The sequence below is a fragment of the Pogona vitticeps genome, chromosome 4 (assembly GCF_051106095.1).
Source record: "Pogona vitticeps strain Pit_001003342236 chromosome 4, PviZW2.1, whole genome shotgun sequence".
NCBI lineage: Eukaryota > Metazoa > Chordata > Lepidosauria > Squamata > Agamidae > Pogona > Pogona vitticeps.
The window spans coordinates 73,841,282-73,857,465 of NC_135786.1; the positions used below are offsets into that span (position 1 = coordinate 73,841,282).

General features: G+C 42.3%; 1 long non-coding RNA gene across 1 annotated transcript in view; it reads right to left on the bottom strand.

The window, feature by feature from the left end:
- Window positions 1-626: 626 nt before the first annotated feature.
- LOC110077135 (uncharacterized) overlaps window positions 627-16,184 on the bottom strand; it is a 49,921-nt gene continuing 34,363 nt past the window's right edge. Inside the window, exon 4 of the long non-coding RNA XR_002300243.3 lies at window positions 627-4,241. This is a non-coding gene — a long non-coding RNA (uncharacterized LOC110077135). The remainder of the gene's footprint in view (window positions 4,242-16,184) is intronic.

Here is a 16,184-nt window from a genome sequence, read left to right on the forward strand (position 1 = left end):
GGCTGCCTTTCTGCCTCTGATCAGTTGATCGGCGGCTGGTAGGCAGAATGGTGTTGTTGGGTTTTTTTAAATCCGAAGGATGAATAAAAACGGGTAAATATTCATCCCTTCATATTTGTGGGGGTCTCTGGAACCCACAAATACAGATCAATGAATATTTAATGAATCGGTTATATTCGTCGGAAAAAGCGATCCATTTTTATATTTGTCCCCATCTCTAGTTTTTCCTTTTTAAGGAAAAAGGCAGGATAAACATATTTTGAATAATATAAAATAGTTACTTCTTCAGTTTGTTCTCATTTAGAAGCTAACAAAACTTATAATTACCTTTGTCTCTCATTATTGCCTCCACTGCCGTGTTTCCAGCATTTAATGTCTAAGCCAGGGTAAACACAGTTTCGCTGTGTGCCCAACATTGGTTATGTCAGCATAACCACATCCACTCATTGTGGTTTGCAGTTTCTGACACAATAAGCAGACTCTCACTTTCCTTTCCAAACACCAATTGCTACATCAAGCAAACCATATGTAATTTACAATGTGCTTTGCTCATCTTAAAGAGGAATCGGCAAACCGCCATTAACTGCATTACAAGCTGTCTAGGACAAACAGAAACCACAAATACATGAACATTACAATTTATTAATTATTTCAGAATTCTGTGTGGCTCTTTTGTCAAAAGTGGTATCTAAAGTTGTGAACAAGAGAGCCAATGAAAAGCATCAAAGTGTAATTACATCAGAGTATAATTATAAAAGAAAGCCAGAAAATGCATCCTTTTTAAAAAAAATTATAAGTAAAAAGGAAAAGCACTTCAGTCATAATTCAAAAGCATCTCTCAAGAAACAGTGTCCTACTATGCCACAAAAATGCAATAAGGGGGCAGTGTTCAAAGGTTTCAGTGGAAGCCATTCCAGAATATGAGTACCACCAGAGATAAAGCATTCCCTGCAGCTCTGAGAAATAGAGAAGAAAATATGGAGGAAAATCATGAAGATTAGAGAAGGGCATGAACCTCAGTTGGTGCTTCAGCTCAGTTTGGTGCAGTACTCACACAGTGTTGAAATTTTGATCTCAAAATGTATTAAATATAAATGTATAGTGAAAGTAAAATGGCTGATGTACTGAGTGTATTCAGGTGTGGGTACCAAGGTTAAGGACTTGATATTGTATGGCTGTAAAAAATAATGTAACTTTATGTAAGTGAAAATAATATATTTTCTGATTGGTCCCAAGAATGTATATAAGTCATGTGTAAAGGAGACTTTTTATCTGCTGTAAGTCAGATCACCTTTTTTCTATGTTATGTATTCTACCATGTTCTATTATGCTGCCAGATGAATGTCTGGTCTCTCTGTATATATGTTAATACACTAAGTTGGTATTTTACTCTCTCAGTGTTACAGTGTCTTCACAACCTGATATCTCCTTACTCTGCTTATGTCCTGAGAACACATATTTAACCAAAATTCTCAACACACAGGTGTTCCACAAGCGCCACACACTCCCCTCTCCTGCCTCCTCTGCATGCTCACCCATTCCCCAACTGAAGCACACTTTCTTCCTCTTCTCCTCTTCTCCTCAACACAGCTGATCACAGCACACACTTCCCTGCTCCACCTACTTTGGCAGCCACTCACTCAAAGGTAGACCTGTGGGCTTCCCTGTCCCGCCTTCTCATCTACGTAAGTGGGTGGCCATTGGAAGAAGCGGAGGAAGGAAGCATATGATGTGATTAGTGAGTGGGGAGTATCGCTGAAGAGGTGGGAGAAGGGAGAGCGCAATGCCTGCGGAACACCTGTGCAGGCACCATGCCAAACTGGTCTGAACCACCAAACTGTGGTTTGTGCCCATCTCTAATGAAGATTTCTGAAACTTCGAACAGAACCATACATGGAGTAGAAGAGCCTTACTATTTTCTCTGAGGCCCACCATCATAACCGCTGTCTTATCTAAACTGAGGACCAGTATTTTAGCCCTCATATCTGCAAGAGAATACATTCAGAGACAGAGGGTCAAACTAGACATTAAAAAAAATGCATATTTCCTGTGATCAGCAGATTTACCATCCAGTTGACAGAATTTCCTCAGAGTTATATTTCTTTGCAAATTAAGCTATACAGTATAAACAAGCTATATTATTTAACAAATTTACCATCCAACAATCAATCACAGAACAAAGTACGAATAAATGCAAAATTCAGTAATGAGGGGAAGCATGTGCCGAGTCAAATAGACATCTTTCAATAACAATTTAACTTAGTCTATGCCGGGCAGGGTTGCTCTGTTATTCCACTGTCCAGCATCTATGGCTTCACTGTACAGCAGAGGCAGGCAAACTCAGTGGGCTTTAGGGGCCAAATATTTGTTCCCAGACCCTACATCAAACTGCATCCACTCCAGAAATGTACCTTATCTGTCATAAAAAAAGAAAAGCTAACTAGAAACAAGAAGTGCCCAGATGAGCCCCTTCAATTTTTAGAGCCTTTTTGGATGCAGTTTTTTTGTGGAAATAACCACTCACCAACCCAAATTCTACATTGCAAAACCCACTGTTCCTGGATGTCTCCAGGAACAGAAATAGGGCTTTAAAAAGAGTTTTAAAAACATATGGGGTCCTCAGGTAGCTGTTGCCAGCCCCACGTGTCATGCTAGGGCCAGCCCTCCTTCTGCTACTGGTACTGTAGCCTGCCCTGTCCAGCATTCAAATGTGAGTTGGAGAAATGTGGCAGTGTGAGTGCCAGATGCCTCAGTGCTATACCTAGCCCACCAATTTTGACTTCCTCTTTATAAAGGCCAGGGTTGTGCATGCTAATGGAGAGAAATGGTGCAGAAATAGCTTATGGATCTTGTAAAGAAGAACTCAAATATAAAACTCAAAATATTCACTAATGCAGTGCATGTGTGCGCATGCGTGCATTAATTTCCGCAAACCTGGCTTCTCTTATCTGATAGCACTTCTGACCCATCTCCTTAAAATTATACAGAGGCCTGTTAGACACTATAGGAGAACGGATGATTGTGTTCACTTTCCTGCTGAAGGCCAGAGGATAAAATTGATTGAGAAGGAAATTTTATTTTTCAGGTTCTGGAGGGCAAGGGTATCATGAACAACAAAGCTGAGGGAAGAAAATGAAACTATAAAGAAGTGCCTGACAGAGTGTTTTCCGTACCAATCATAAGATGCTGTCCTAGCAAAAAATAAAAAAGGGTGTGAAAGAGAAACAGAGGTAGTTTCTACCCTACTGTTTCCTTTTAATATGATTATATTTCTGCCTTCCAACTGCGTGAGACTGTTGAATAAATGCTACATGTAGCATGCAGAAGCACACCTCATCTGTGGCTAAATGCTCACCTCACAAAGAAACAGTAATAGGAGATGATACCATAGAAGTGCTGACTTATAAACAACTTAAAGTCCAAATAGATCTAAATCTAAAATAGTCCATGCCTTTAATCCATTGTTCATCATGTCTGTGTTTTGGAGCCATAAATGTACATATTTTGCGATGTGCAAACATTCAGGATGCTTTTTCAACATGTGATTTTGCTTTTATTAGCAGAAACCTCGTCCTCCTCACTCCCCAATATAATAATTACTAGGGTCAGAAAAGACCTCTGTATTTAAAAATCTTTCTTCATATAGGAGAATGCTAACTGGAAATATCCTTAGCCCAGAGTGGAGTAGGGGATTAAAATAGTTCTCACTTTACAAGAAAGAAAGAAAGAAAGAAAGAAAGAAAGAAAGAAAGAAAGAAAGAAAGAAAGAAAGAAAGAAAGAAAGAAAGAAAGAAAGAAAGAAAGAAAGAAAGAAAGAGGGAGGGAGGGAGGGAGGGAGGGAGGGAGGGGGCGAGGGAGGCGGAAAAAAGGTTGAAATCAGGTTCAACACATCATTCCAGAGGCCCCAAACAAAATAATTCTTTGTTCCTCAGTGAAACATATCTTCAGAGAAGCTGAGCTGCTTCCTGTCCCACAGATGTGCTTTGCTAGGAGTCACTCTGCTTTTGCTTCCTTCGGCAGAGTCATTAAGAATAGGCACTTTGTGTTGCAGTGAAAATGATGCTGGTGGACTCTCCTGATCGCTGTTGAGATTAAGCCTCCTTCTCACAAACTGCCACAACTTCCTGGTGAAGAGGTTTCTTTCTTTCTTTCTTCCTTTCTTTTTTCTGTTTTGTTTCCCTTTCTGGTGACTTTTTGTTGTTGTTCTGTTTAAATTTGCAGCGTAAGATAAAAACTGCAGACTTAACAAAAAAAAAAAAATGAAAATGGCATTCTCAGTAAAATATGAAACTCTGTGTTAAAAATACAAGGGGGCTGACTGACAGAAGGCTGTTGTATGCATTTGCAGCAGAATAATAATTTATGCTCTGTGCCAGATAAACGCGCATTTAAAAGTGGATTCATATGCAAGTAAAATGTCAAATGCAAGTTAACATCAAGTATATTCAGTCCACCTTCATGCATGTATATCTCCAGCAATTATCAGACAGGTTCACATCTCATTCATCATCTATTCCCTGTAACAAACCACAGACCACCACAGATAGGATTTCAAAATCAACTGGCAACCACTCAGGCTCAAAATCCTGTTTTGTTTTTTCCTCACATAACAGTTCATTGCACAGATGTTTGTTTTTTCTTTTCACCAGCTGCTAAGGATTGTTCAGGACCACCTTGAGAATATGTGAGTCCCATTTTTTTCCTATGGGGCAGCCTCTAGTCCAGAGATTACCGGAACAATCACAGAATGCCTCACGTCCTGAGCAGTTATGTACCATGATTGCTAAAAGGATTCTACCTTTTCCCACTTTTCAGAGAAAAAGAATCCACACGTCCGTCAGTAAATATCTGCAAAGAGAATCATCAGGTCACCACTTGGGACAGGACGTTCAAGTCTGGTGGTGACCTGGGAAACACTCAAATGTATCCCACTAGATGAATAATAATTAACATAAATACTAAGAGCAACACGGAGAAATAATAATTTCCTCTTTTTCAAAGTGCTAGGCTGTTACAGAGAAGGAGGCTTGCTCTAAACCTACAAAAACACATGTCATCTGATAGTCTGTTATAAAAACTTTCTTGCCATGTAGGAAATTCAAAATTAGGCTAAAGGTCACTGTAACAGGTTCTACCTCCCTTAGTGACTTTTTTGTCAGTCAAGTGTGCATTTCACCATGTGTGATGTGATTGCCAGGAAATAGATCACACTGGACCACTTCACAAGCAATCCAAATTGCGATATGTGCCTCTCCGTGAGGCGCGAAGCTGCCAGGATGGGGCTTTTTGCCCGCCTGAACCGAAGAGACGTACGCAGCCATGAGGGCCTGGCATCAACGAACCCTTTAAGGAGGCTGCCCCCCCTCGCCACACACTTCTTTTCTTCAACAGCTGTTAGTCGGGTTAGCTGGGGCAGTCCTGTAGTGGTCTGCAGTTTCAATTTTGACCATGCGGACCCATGGCGATCAGAAGGATTTGGATCAGGTTTGAAGATAAAATATTTGGAATATAGGAGCTTTTGCTTTGCTTGTAGTTTTAAAAAACCACAGTATGGGGGGCAGTTTATTTGTGGTTTGATTTTACTTATAATTGTCTCAGTGGCAGAAGGGGAATTATGGCTTGGATGACATGTTGTGGTGGGGGCTGGGCCCAGTGGTGACCCCGGCATTATATCTATCTATCTATCTATCTATCTATCTATCTATCTATCTATCTATCTATCTATCTATCTATCTATCTATCTATCTATCTATCTATCTATCTATCTATCTATCTATCTATCTATCTATCTATCTATCTATCTATCTATCTATATCTATATTTTTAAAAAACAGTATAGCAAACCAAGGTGTGGAGGGTAGGAGGGTAATAGAAGGCCACTATATATATAAACAATTTCTCGCTAGGCCTGACTGATATTGTAATATGGCTTCCAGAAGAGGGCAAGGGGGGGTGTAAAGGCAAGCAGGCAGCTAAGTGTAAAGTCCCCCACTTCCCCCCAGCAGTTTCCCTGTCAGATGAAGACTGGCCTGATTTCAGGTATCTGTGGGAAAAACGTAGTGTTTTGGAGAGGAAAAGGGCTCAAATAAGAGGTGCTGATGGTTCACCCGCAGTTAGAAGGTCATGTAGGAAATCTAAGGCGCAAAAGTTGGCAGAACCCAAGAAGATGTGAGACACTATGTTGTCCCAAATTGCCATTTTAGAAGGGGAGTGGACCAGTCTTGCAGGAGCTCTGTCGACAACAAGCACACTAGCTCAGTCGGGAAGCAGGAACCTTCCTGTCAGGTATCAAAGAGGTCAGCTAAGGATGGCTTCGGCCAGCACGCAGACCCTTGAGGACTTTGCCGATGGTGGGATGGTGGAAGCAGTATATGCGAACTGGATTAGAATGAAGAAGGCCCTGTCAGACTGTCATCAGTGGCAACTGCTAGAATACAAGCAGGTGAGGGTATCAATGCACCGGCCACAACACAGCCTCGAGTGCTTGGCCGTGGAGTATCGGGAGCCAGATGGCGCTGGTCCTTTTTGGCCTCATCTTTGCCGGCTTTACTGTCAGGGACGCAGGTTGCATTAGAGAGCAGTGGGCATGTTGCACTAACCATGGCTACAGCTAGTCATGCCAGAGTAGGAGGAACAGCTTGAGTAGTTCAAGCAGCTATTCCTGATATGGTTACAACTCAATGGCATGATGAGCTTTACCCGAACGTGATCAGTCACTACCACTAGGAGATCACCTTCTGCCATCCACAAAAGAACAAATTTGGGGAAAAAATGTGTTGACGTCTTTGAGCTTTTAAATAAAGAGAGGTAAAAAAGGACAAGGAGGAGGAGGAGGAGGAGAGAGAAGCTGAAGTGGTGCAAGCCAGACCATTGTTGGGCAAATTGTTTGCCTGGCTTTTTAATATACACAGGGACAATAGTCCGCACCCAACCAGAGCAAGCCCTTTCATTGATCCAGTATATGGACATCACATATAGGGTGCATATAGATTTCCCAGGCCATGCATGGCTGCTTTATAATAAGGGGATCCATTTGTGCTCAGCACAGCACCCCAGCATGTGCTGGGATGTCCCCCACGATGCCTTATGGTTGCGGACTATGACACCTACATGCCCAATACTGAGTGATAGGTTTGACGGTGGGCATTTAGTCCAATGGACACAGTCTTATGTTTCCCACTCATTAGCAGACCAGGTGGTTCAACCCTGCCTGATTTGCTAGGATTATAATGCATGGGGGTCCTGCAGCAGAAAGCAGTGCAAATTTAAACATTACTGTTCAAGCTGTGGTGGTCCCCATCCATCAGGAACCTATTACAAGGGAAAACAAGAGGGAACAGGAGGATGCGAGCCTGGAAGTGGGTACAAGCCACTCCCAAGGCCCTCAGGTGTTCAAAAAGGGCCCCAGTCTAATTAAAACAGTGGTTCTCAACTGCTGGCTACAAGATTACCCTAATAGAATGGCGGCTAGATATTTGAGTGAGGGTTTTAGGAATGGTTTACATATTCCAGCAGTGGGTGATTGCGTAGTCACTTGGTCGAATAATTTGAAGTCTGTGAGGGGGCAGGAAGACGTTGTAAGGACAAAAATTGCTAAGGAAGTTGCAGAAGGAAGAGTACTGGGTCCTTTTCAGACCCTGCCAATTGTGCATCATCTTCAGCTGTCACCTTTAGAAGTCATTCCCAAAAAGGCAGTGGGTGAATTTCGGTTGCATCACCATTTGTCCTACCCAGCTGAGGAATTGGTAAATGACAGGATTCCTCAGGACTTGTGCACTGTTCATTATACTTTATTTGATGCAGCAGTGTGCATGGTTAGGAAGGAAAGGATAGGGGTGGAGTTGGGAAAGTCTGACATAAAATCAGCTTTCCGGCTGCTTCATGTGCACCCTGAGGACTTTGTCCTCTTGGGTTTTGCCTTTGAAGGACATTATTACATGGACCAAGCATTACTAATGGGGTGCTCTATATCTTGATCTGCTTTTGAACAATTTAGCACATTTTTGGAGAGGAGGATTAGCCGAGTGCAGGTGGTCCATTATTTGGATCATTTTTTTATTTTGTGGGAAGCCTGCCACATCACAATGTGTAGACCTTATCGCTGCCTTCCAACAAATGACACAGGAACTGGGCATCTCATTGGCTGAGGGAAAGATTGAGGGTCCTTGTCAAGTTTTAACCTTTTTGGGCATAGAGTTAGATACAATCTCGCAATCTAGTAGGTTTCCAGAAGCAAAATTGTGCTATTTTAAAGTGTGGTTGCAATGACTGCTAGTGCAGAAAAAAGTCACACTGTGGCATTTGCATGAAGTGGTAGGCCACCTTAACTTTGCTTGCAAAGTGGGGGGCCCAGGTACATAGATTATGTGATGCCATGAAGGGTCTCACAAGACCCTATCACGGAAGGAGATTGTCATGGGGTTTAAAAGAAGATTTACTGGTCTGGTTAAGATTTTTAGGAAAGCGTAATGGAACTTCTTTTTGGAGAGACGAACTCCATTTAGGATCTTACCTTCAAGTGCAGACTGATGCAGTGGGGTCACATGGGTATGGCGTATTCTTCAAAGGGAGATAGTGTGCTGGGGATTGGCCATCGGAGTGCCATGAGGCAGGCATCACTAGGAATCTCATGTTTTTGGAACCTTTTTCCATTCATTGAAGCCTTATGGCTATGAGCTGATGAGTGCGCCAGTTCTGTTGTCGCTTTTTGGTGCGACAACCAAGCTGTAGTATACATTGTTAATTCCTTGAGATCGAGGTCACAAAGAATGATGGTGTTAGTTAGGGCCCTCACGCTGAAGTGCTTGCAGTTCAATGTAGTTTTCCAAGCTCAGCACGTCCCTGGGATTGACAATGTTATTGCTGATGTCTTGTCCCATCAACAGAAGGACCGAATCAGGGTGTTGGCACTGGGGGCGAGGGCCCAACAGGATGTCCTCCCAGAAGAGGTATGGAATCTTGGAGGACTGCAGCTCACAGAGCTATGAGCTTAGCGGTGGCACCAAGCACTCGCCGTAGCTACACAGCAACATGCAGTGAGTATTTTGCATGTTGTGATAGGGAGGGCTTAGGACATGAGTGGCCGGCCTCTGATGCCAAGCTGATGCATTTTTCAGCCCACTTACATAGAAAAGGGTTAGCACCTAGATCTATTCAGGGTAGGATGGTGGCCCTAGCTTTTTATGCCAGGGCCCAAGGCTGTAAAGGTCTTTCAACTGATTTTCATATTAGAAAAATGATTGACGGTGGAGCAGGGAGCAAGCTGCTCTTAGTGATAATTGTATACCAATATCCTAGCAAAATTGGGAAGGGCATGGAAATTTGTGTGCAAGGACAGATTTGAGGCTTGCCTATTTAGAGCTGTGACACTTTTGGCTTTCTTTGGAGCTTTACAAATAAGTGAGCTGATGGCTGCATCCAGACAAAGACGTGTCTCTATCCTCTTTGCAGAGGAAGGGTGTGGTATTGTCAGAGCACCAGGTCACCATTCACCTGCGAAAGTGAAAATGGATCAGTTAGGAAAGGACCACGTATTGTTGTTAGGACGTTGCTCAGAGAGTGTAAGGGCTACACGAGAGTATGTTCAGCTGAGAAGTGAGAAAGTAGGAGGTTTTTTGCTCCACGAGGATGTGCCACCTTTAATAAAATACCAGTTCCATCTCAAGCCTTACACAAGGCTGGAATACAAGCTGGCATTTTGGGACACACTCTTTTCAAATTGGCACTGCGTCTACAGCAGTGGCCCTTGGGTATTCAGTCAATGAGGTTAAAAAAGTTGGCAGATGGTCGTCTCAAAAATACCCGGCTTACATTCGCCCATTGATACAGTTTTAGGTCCTGCTGCATTGTTTGTTCTCTTTTATCATTACAGATCTGGAGAAACCCTTGGGAGAAGTCTCAGTTCTGTTGTGCGGGGCATAGTTACATGTTTTGGGTGGCCAGATATGCCAGCCAGACCAGTTGAGGTTGCAATCTGGGCCTTGGAGAGGTGGCTGCTTTGGAATGGAGGGGGTCAGAGATGAATGCTCTGGGATGGCTTCCTTGACCTGGAATCCATGGGTACTATGGATGTGGCCCCTGGCATTCTGGTGATACATTTGGGAGGCAATGACTTAGCCCATAGGTCAGGCAAGTTGCTGGTCCTCCAGGTTATAGCAGACCTCAGAGCATTTGTGAGGTGGTGTCCAAAGACGTGTGTGATATGGTCAGCTATGGTTCCATGTTTGGTGTGGAGGGCCGTGCTTGACCCCATGTGGATTGATCAGCCCCAGAAGGGCATAAATAGAGAAGTCAGCAGAGCTGTATGGCAAGGCCTGGGGTCAGTTGTCACGTATCCATGCATTACAGTTTCTCAACCAGAGTTATATAGGGAGGATGGTATTCATTTGTCTGACCAAGGTTTTCTGACCAGATTTTCTGGAGAGATTTACAAGGGGGTCTTAGGGCTGATCTGTTCAGCTTTGTGGGGAGCATGGGAAATTCTAAGTAGTCCCTATGGTGTGGCAAGTAGTGCCAAAGGAGAAGGGTAGATCAGTTCCTAGGAAGGCACCTAGAGGGTACTAAGCACCCCTCCTCTCAGAAGGGCTACAGCAAAGGTTTGGTTGAGAGGAGGGAAGCTTGGGACCCCAGGGAATGTGGAGCAGATAGGGTTTGGAGTCACGGCAAACATGACGACTACTTGCAAAAGTTCTTGCTGAGACTCTTTAGCTAGCAGAACTTTCCCTGCATCAATGAGTTTCCTGATTTTCTGTTAAACCATGACCCATCACATTATCTTTTTTTTAAAAAAAATTGGTCTGTATTGGCCCATTGTTTGGTCCAGGAAAGTGCCTAATTCTGCAGAGTTTTCACCTGAATGGCATTGAGTGAAAGGCGCTGTCTTGTGCAGGCATGGTAACACACCTGCACAACTTGCTGTTTCATCTGGCCTTCCATGGTGTATCCTGTGCAGAAAAGAGGCCATCCTGGACAGAACCGAAATAATCCTGTGCAGGTAGGCATTTTGCACAGAAACATAAAATGACTAAAAACATCTGAGAAATCTCGCAAGATTTCTACTGAGATCTCTCAGGGAGGCAGCTCACACAGAGAAACATTCCTACATGGAAAAAAAGAGAGTGGGTTCTTTTCACTAGAAGTCGGTTCCAACTTGATGGCACAGAACGCACACATTGTTGTTTTGTTTGTTTCTCTTCAAGTGCAAGAGGCAGCATGATTCACATCGCTATGGTGGTGTATATCAAAACCAGAGATAGTCCTAATTAAGTCTGCTAATTAAGAGCCCCTGGGTTCTAATTTGTAGGACCAAATTCAAAATGAGGAGGGATGCTTAAAAATCTTTACAACATCATGAAAAAAATGTTATATAGGGTATGTCTGTAGTTTTTAACTGTAATGTCCGCCCCCCTGTGTTTTTTTTTTTTTCCAAAGTCAATTGCTGCTACTCAGCTTACGTTTTTCTCTTGTGGCATCAAAGCTGCCTGCTGGTAACCTAGATATATACATTCCAGCCATTCCTACAACAGACGCTTCAAAGCCCATCGGGAAAGATTTCAAGACCATTTTCAGCACAGAGAACATCTAATCCCAGCTACAGAGGCCAGTTCACTTAACATGATCGGTCTGTCCAAAAGATAAAAGGGTAGGGACCAGGATTCTCTCTTGGGGTCACTGAGCAGACAAGGTTTAAAAAGACCACCAAGCAGCTGAGGGCTGTAAAATAACAGGGCAATTGAATGAAGGGTCGGAAATGGGCAGGTTGGAAGCATTGGTCATAGTGACTGGGGAGAGTATTAGCCAAACAGTTTCTGCTGGCAGAGGTCCTGTGGAACCCAGGGGCAGATTAAGCCTCCTCTCATCCTAGGCAGCCACCCAAAGGGTTGAATAGCAATAAAAATGGCACTTGCGCTCCCTGACACAGCTGATCCCTCAGGTCACGAAAGGGTCCAACTGGCACCAGCGTGTGTAATTTAAACCTCATTCTGCCAGCCCTTTTGAAGCTAGTCCAATCAAAACTGACTGGGAGGAAATCAAGCCACAGCCATTGTGTGGCATTCTTCAGCTTCTTATTAAGGCATAATTGCAGAGATGAAAATGAGCACTCAAGAGGCAAGCAAAGATCACCAGGAAGTAACCACTTGCAACATGACCAGTTACTGTTAAGTTCTTTTTCTTTTAAATTTACATTACAACCATTACTCCTTTCCCAATAAAATCATAACATTGTTTGTTACAATTCTACTTACAGGAATGTGGCCTCACTAAACGGTGCAAGGGGAATACTATATTGTTCAAGTAGAGACTGGTGCTCTGCCTCATGCTGTGGTGCTGAGGGGATGGGTAGGCATGTTGAGCGTGTGTCATAGATAAACTGATTGCTTGAAACATCCAAAAGTTTTGAAAAGTAGCTAAAGGTTACTTATATTTCGTTACTTTCAGAGAAAGGTGAAGAAATACTTTTTTTCAAGTGTGACTAGAAGAATGAGAAACTAATTTTGGGTCTTGGAGCCCTAAGTAAAGTGATTACTCTGCCAAGTAGAGCGCTCCATTTTAAAGTCACTTTCCAGGTTCTTACAAGGAGCAAAGATTTGATGCTGAATGTGTGCCTCTAAGGCTGATTTCAGGCAGGTGCTTATAATATTCAGAAGTTGTGTTTATCTAGCAGTTCTAGATGGGGCCAGTCTAACCTGGGCCTTATTCTCAGTCTGATTTAAAGGGAAATGACTTATTTGTTAACTTTTTAAGCACATTTAAGTGGTTCACTGAGAAATAAATACAGTACTTTTGTTTGGAACAGAATTTGCCAGTTAAAAGGTAGACATTTCTATTCCTCCTGGTTACTGAATAATGGAAATTCATGAGTGCACAGTGAAAAGATACTAGGCACACAGGTGACTTTTCAAATGTTGATGGACTACATCTTCCATCCTCCCTCACCATTTACTATGCTGGCTATGGTTAATAGGAATTGGAATCCAAGAGCATCTGGATGACCACATATTGCTCATATTTAGTTTCATACGGTGCATTCTGTACGTGTCCCCAGAACATGTCAGTCATGACAAGGCTTTGAAGTGACAATATTTACTAACCTCAGGATATGAACTTGTGTTCCAATTTGAACTCTTGAATGTTCTTAACAGTGGCCAGCAGCATTAGCTCTAAGGAAACTATATGTATTTTTATGACTTCATTTCTTGAAAGCCACAGTGCTTATGGGAAGGAACAAAAACAACAAAACCTGAGATAGAGCTTGTGACATTGATAGCCAGCGCTTGTTGCTATAAAAAACTCAAAGTTACTTAGAGATTAGCATGCTATAGGAGCCCAGCTAGACCCCTGAGATGGTATGTATAGCCCAAGACAACAAATTGGTAGTAGTCAGCATCAGGGTTTCGAAGGCAGAGAGCATACAAGGCAGAAGCCAAATACCCTGCAACCAAAATGTTAGAGAGCATAAACATAGTTACAACAAGGATTAGTCTCACATGAATATGGTGATCTCACAATGAAAGAACTAACATGAAGGCCTTGTATTATCACATCATCTGCAAGTAACTAAGGATCCAGATACTACCACTGTTGGAAGAGGTACACACTTTGCTGTGAATTCTGTGGAAGGGTTGATGTCATTTCTAGACGTATTAAGGAAGAACACACACATCTCCTGTGGCTGCTGCCTTACTTATGGTGACTAGGTTTCTGAAAAAAAACCTGCTAAATTTTCATTCATGCAGAACATCTGAACACAAGATATTTTGGTGAGGAGCTCTGAAATCCTATGAGATTATTTATCTCAAGTGCAAGACTGGGACTATAAGGCTTTTTTATCTCTTGAAGTTTCTGCAATAGATTAAAAATAGGACTTGCAAGTGTGAATATTCCTGTCGACTCCAACAGAGAAAAATCTCAGTGTTTTGCAGCTGAGGAGAAAAATGTTGTAGTTTAACAAGGATTTGTATCCTGTGTAGCACTTCCAAGGCTTGCCACCTTGACAAGGCCATAGGAGTTAGCCTGCACAGGTGTTATCCTACCATTTTGATTCCTACCATTGGGTCTTTATTCGTAAGTAGAGATAGTCATGAATTAAGTCATGTCTCTTCATACAAAGGTCTCCACACAGCACCACAGGTGCCATATGTTCCCTCCCACCACTTCGCGGATGGCTGTCCCACTCATAAGCCTCCATGTGCTGCCGACCACTCAGATGAGGAGGTGGAACAGGGATTCTCCCTGCACAGCTGTTGGGTGGTCAGCTGCCAGAGGAGGTGGGGAAGGGAAACCCAAGCTCCTTCCCAGACTGGGCAGCCAGCAATGGAGGATGACCTGGGTAGCTTGTGAGTGGGACAGCCATCCAGCAGGTGGGGAGAGGGAACACATGCCATGTCTCCACATGAAGAGGTATGACTTCCTTCATGCCCTTCTCTATTTGTAAGCTCTTACAGACCACTCTGAAGACCTGTGCACTGAATACACTCTGCCTTACTTCTAGGCATGGTGGAAGCTCCATGTGCCCACCCCTCTCCAATTTTAAGCTAATGTCTGATCGGGACTACAGGGCATGCTGTGTGTGCATTGTCCTTTACAGAAGATAAGAGGGCCAGTTCCCTGCCCCATGGAGCTTACAGTCTAAAATTAGATACAGAGAAAACAACATAAAAGGGATTAGAAACAGAGCAGATATAAACTAGGAAGCAATAAATAATGGCATGCATGTAGGCCTAATTCTGTTAGGTTGTTAACTTTTCTGAAAATCAACATGGTGGCAGTTACATTTGGCAGCACTAATTGATATGGTAGCACAAAAGGACAACACACATCTGTGGATTTAGAATGTTACTGAAAGAATACTCATTTCAAAACAGACTTTCTCTCCTTTTTATAACCAATGCCTATGTTTTATTACCTGAAAGGAAAGTTCTTTGCTGGATGTTTGATGTTCAAAATGTTTTCATAAATGTTACTTAATTAGACAACATTTGCAACGGCACATTTGCTTGTGACACACTTGCTGTTAGTTAATTAGAAAATGTTTCTCCTCATACATTTGCTGCATTTCACACATATCATTACCTTTATAAGGTGTCTGCTTGATCCTCAGAGTTCTGTGCAACAGTAATAAGTCTTGGCATTGAGCCAAAAGTATCTCAACCAATCACACATCAATTTTTGCTGATACATTGGGGGGACGGGGGGGTGAAAGAGAAAGAGGCTGTGAAATTAAAGAAAAACTCCCAAGTTTTGTGAACAAGCTGGTTGCTAACTGGTTGACCTTAAACAAGGCCATTCCTGGGATATTTTGCAATAAGATTAAAGAGAGCAGTTTTTCCACAAGTTTGCCTGTGTTTCTCTGACACCACGACAAGTAGCACTCCATTAATCATAAGTACATTATAAATGTATGATTTTGAGTTACAACTCACAAAATTCACCAGAAGTGAAGTTACAGGAAAATTAGAGTATTAAAGGACACATCTCTTTACATTTGAAACTGAGATTTTTCTATCAAATTTGTAATTTCTGTTTCTTCTTGTTGTATTCTTTTTTATATAAAATTGATTTTACCAAATGCATATCTGAATGCATAAAATAAAGCATGTTCCTTTGATATCCAAAGCTTCTGGGAGATTTAAATAAAACCCTACGTATACAGTGTGAAATAATTTGACAAAACAGATTTATTATTTCAATGAATGTGTATTCATTTTTAAGGTCCACTGTCACATATTTTTGTAATGCTTTTTCAAGTCGTGTGATGCACTGGAGTTCCATCTTTTGTGCATTGCTTTCTTTTTTTAAAAAAAATAAAAAATTAAAGAACACATGCAATTCATGATATTTATAAATCAGTTTATTCATCTCCGCCAGTTGGATTCACCCCTCTCTTTCTTACCTCAAATGTTCTGGTTCGTAAAAATACATATATCCTCCATTACAAACCCCACAGAAACATATGTAATGAAATGGGCAAGCAAGCTGCCTTTCTCCACAACTTTAACAAAAGAGATCTGGAGTCTCCGGGACCTTTGAAGCCTCGTTCCATAAGGATCAGAGCTCCCCTGCTGTTTGGAAAAGATAATTTCACTTGTAACCCTAATAACCTGAGCATGGCAAAGGCTGGCTCAGGGAACAGCATGCACTTCACTGCACATCTTGGCTCAGTTAGAAATCGGAAACAGATGGTC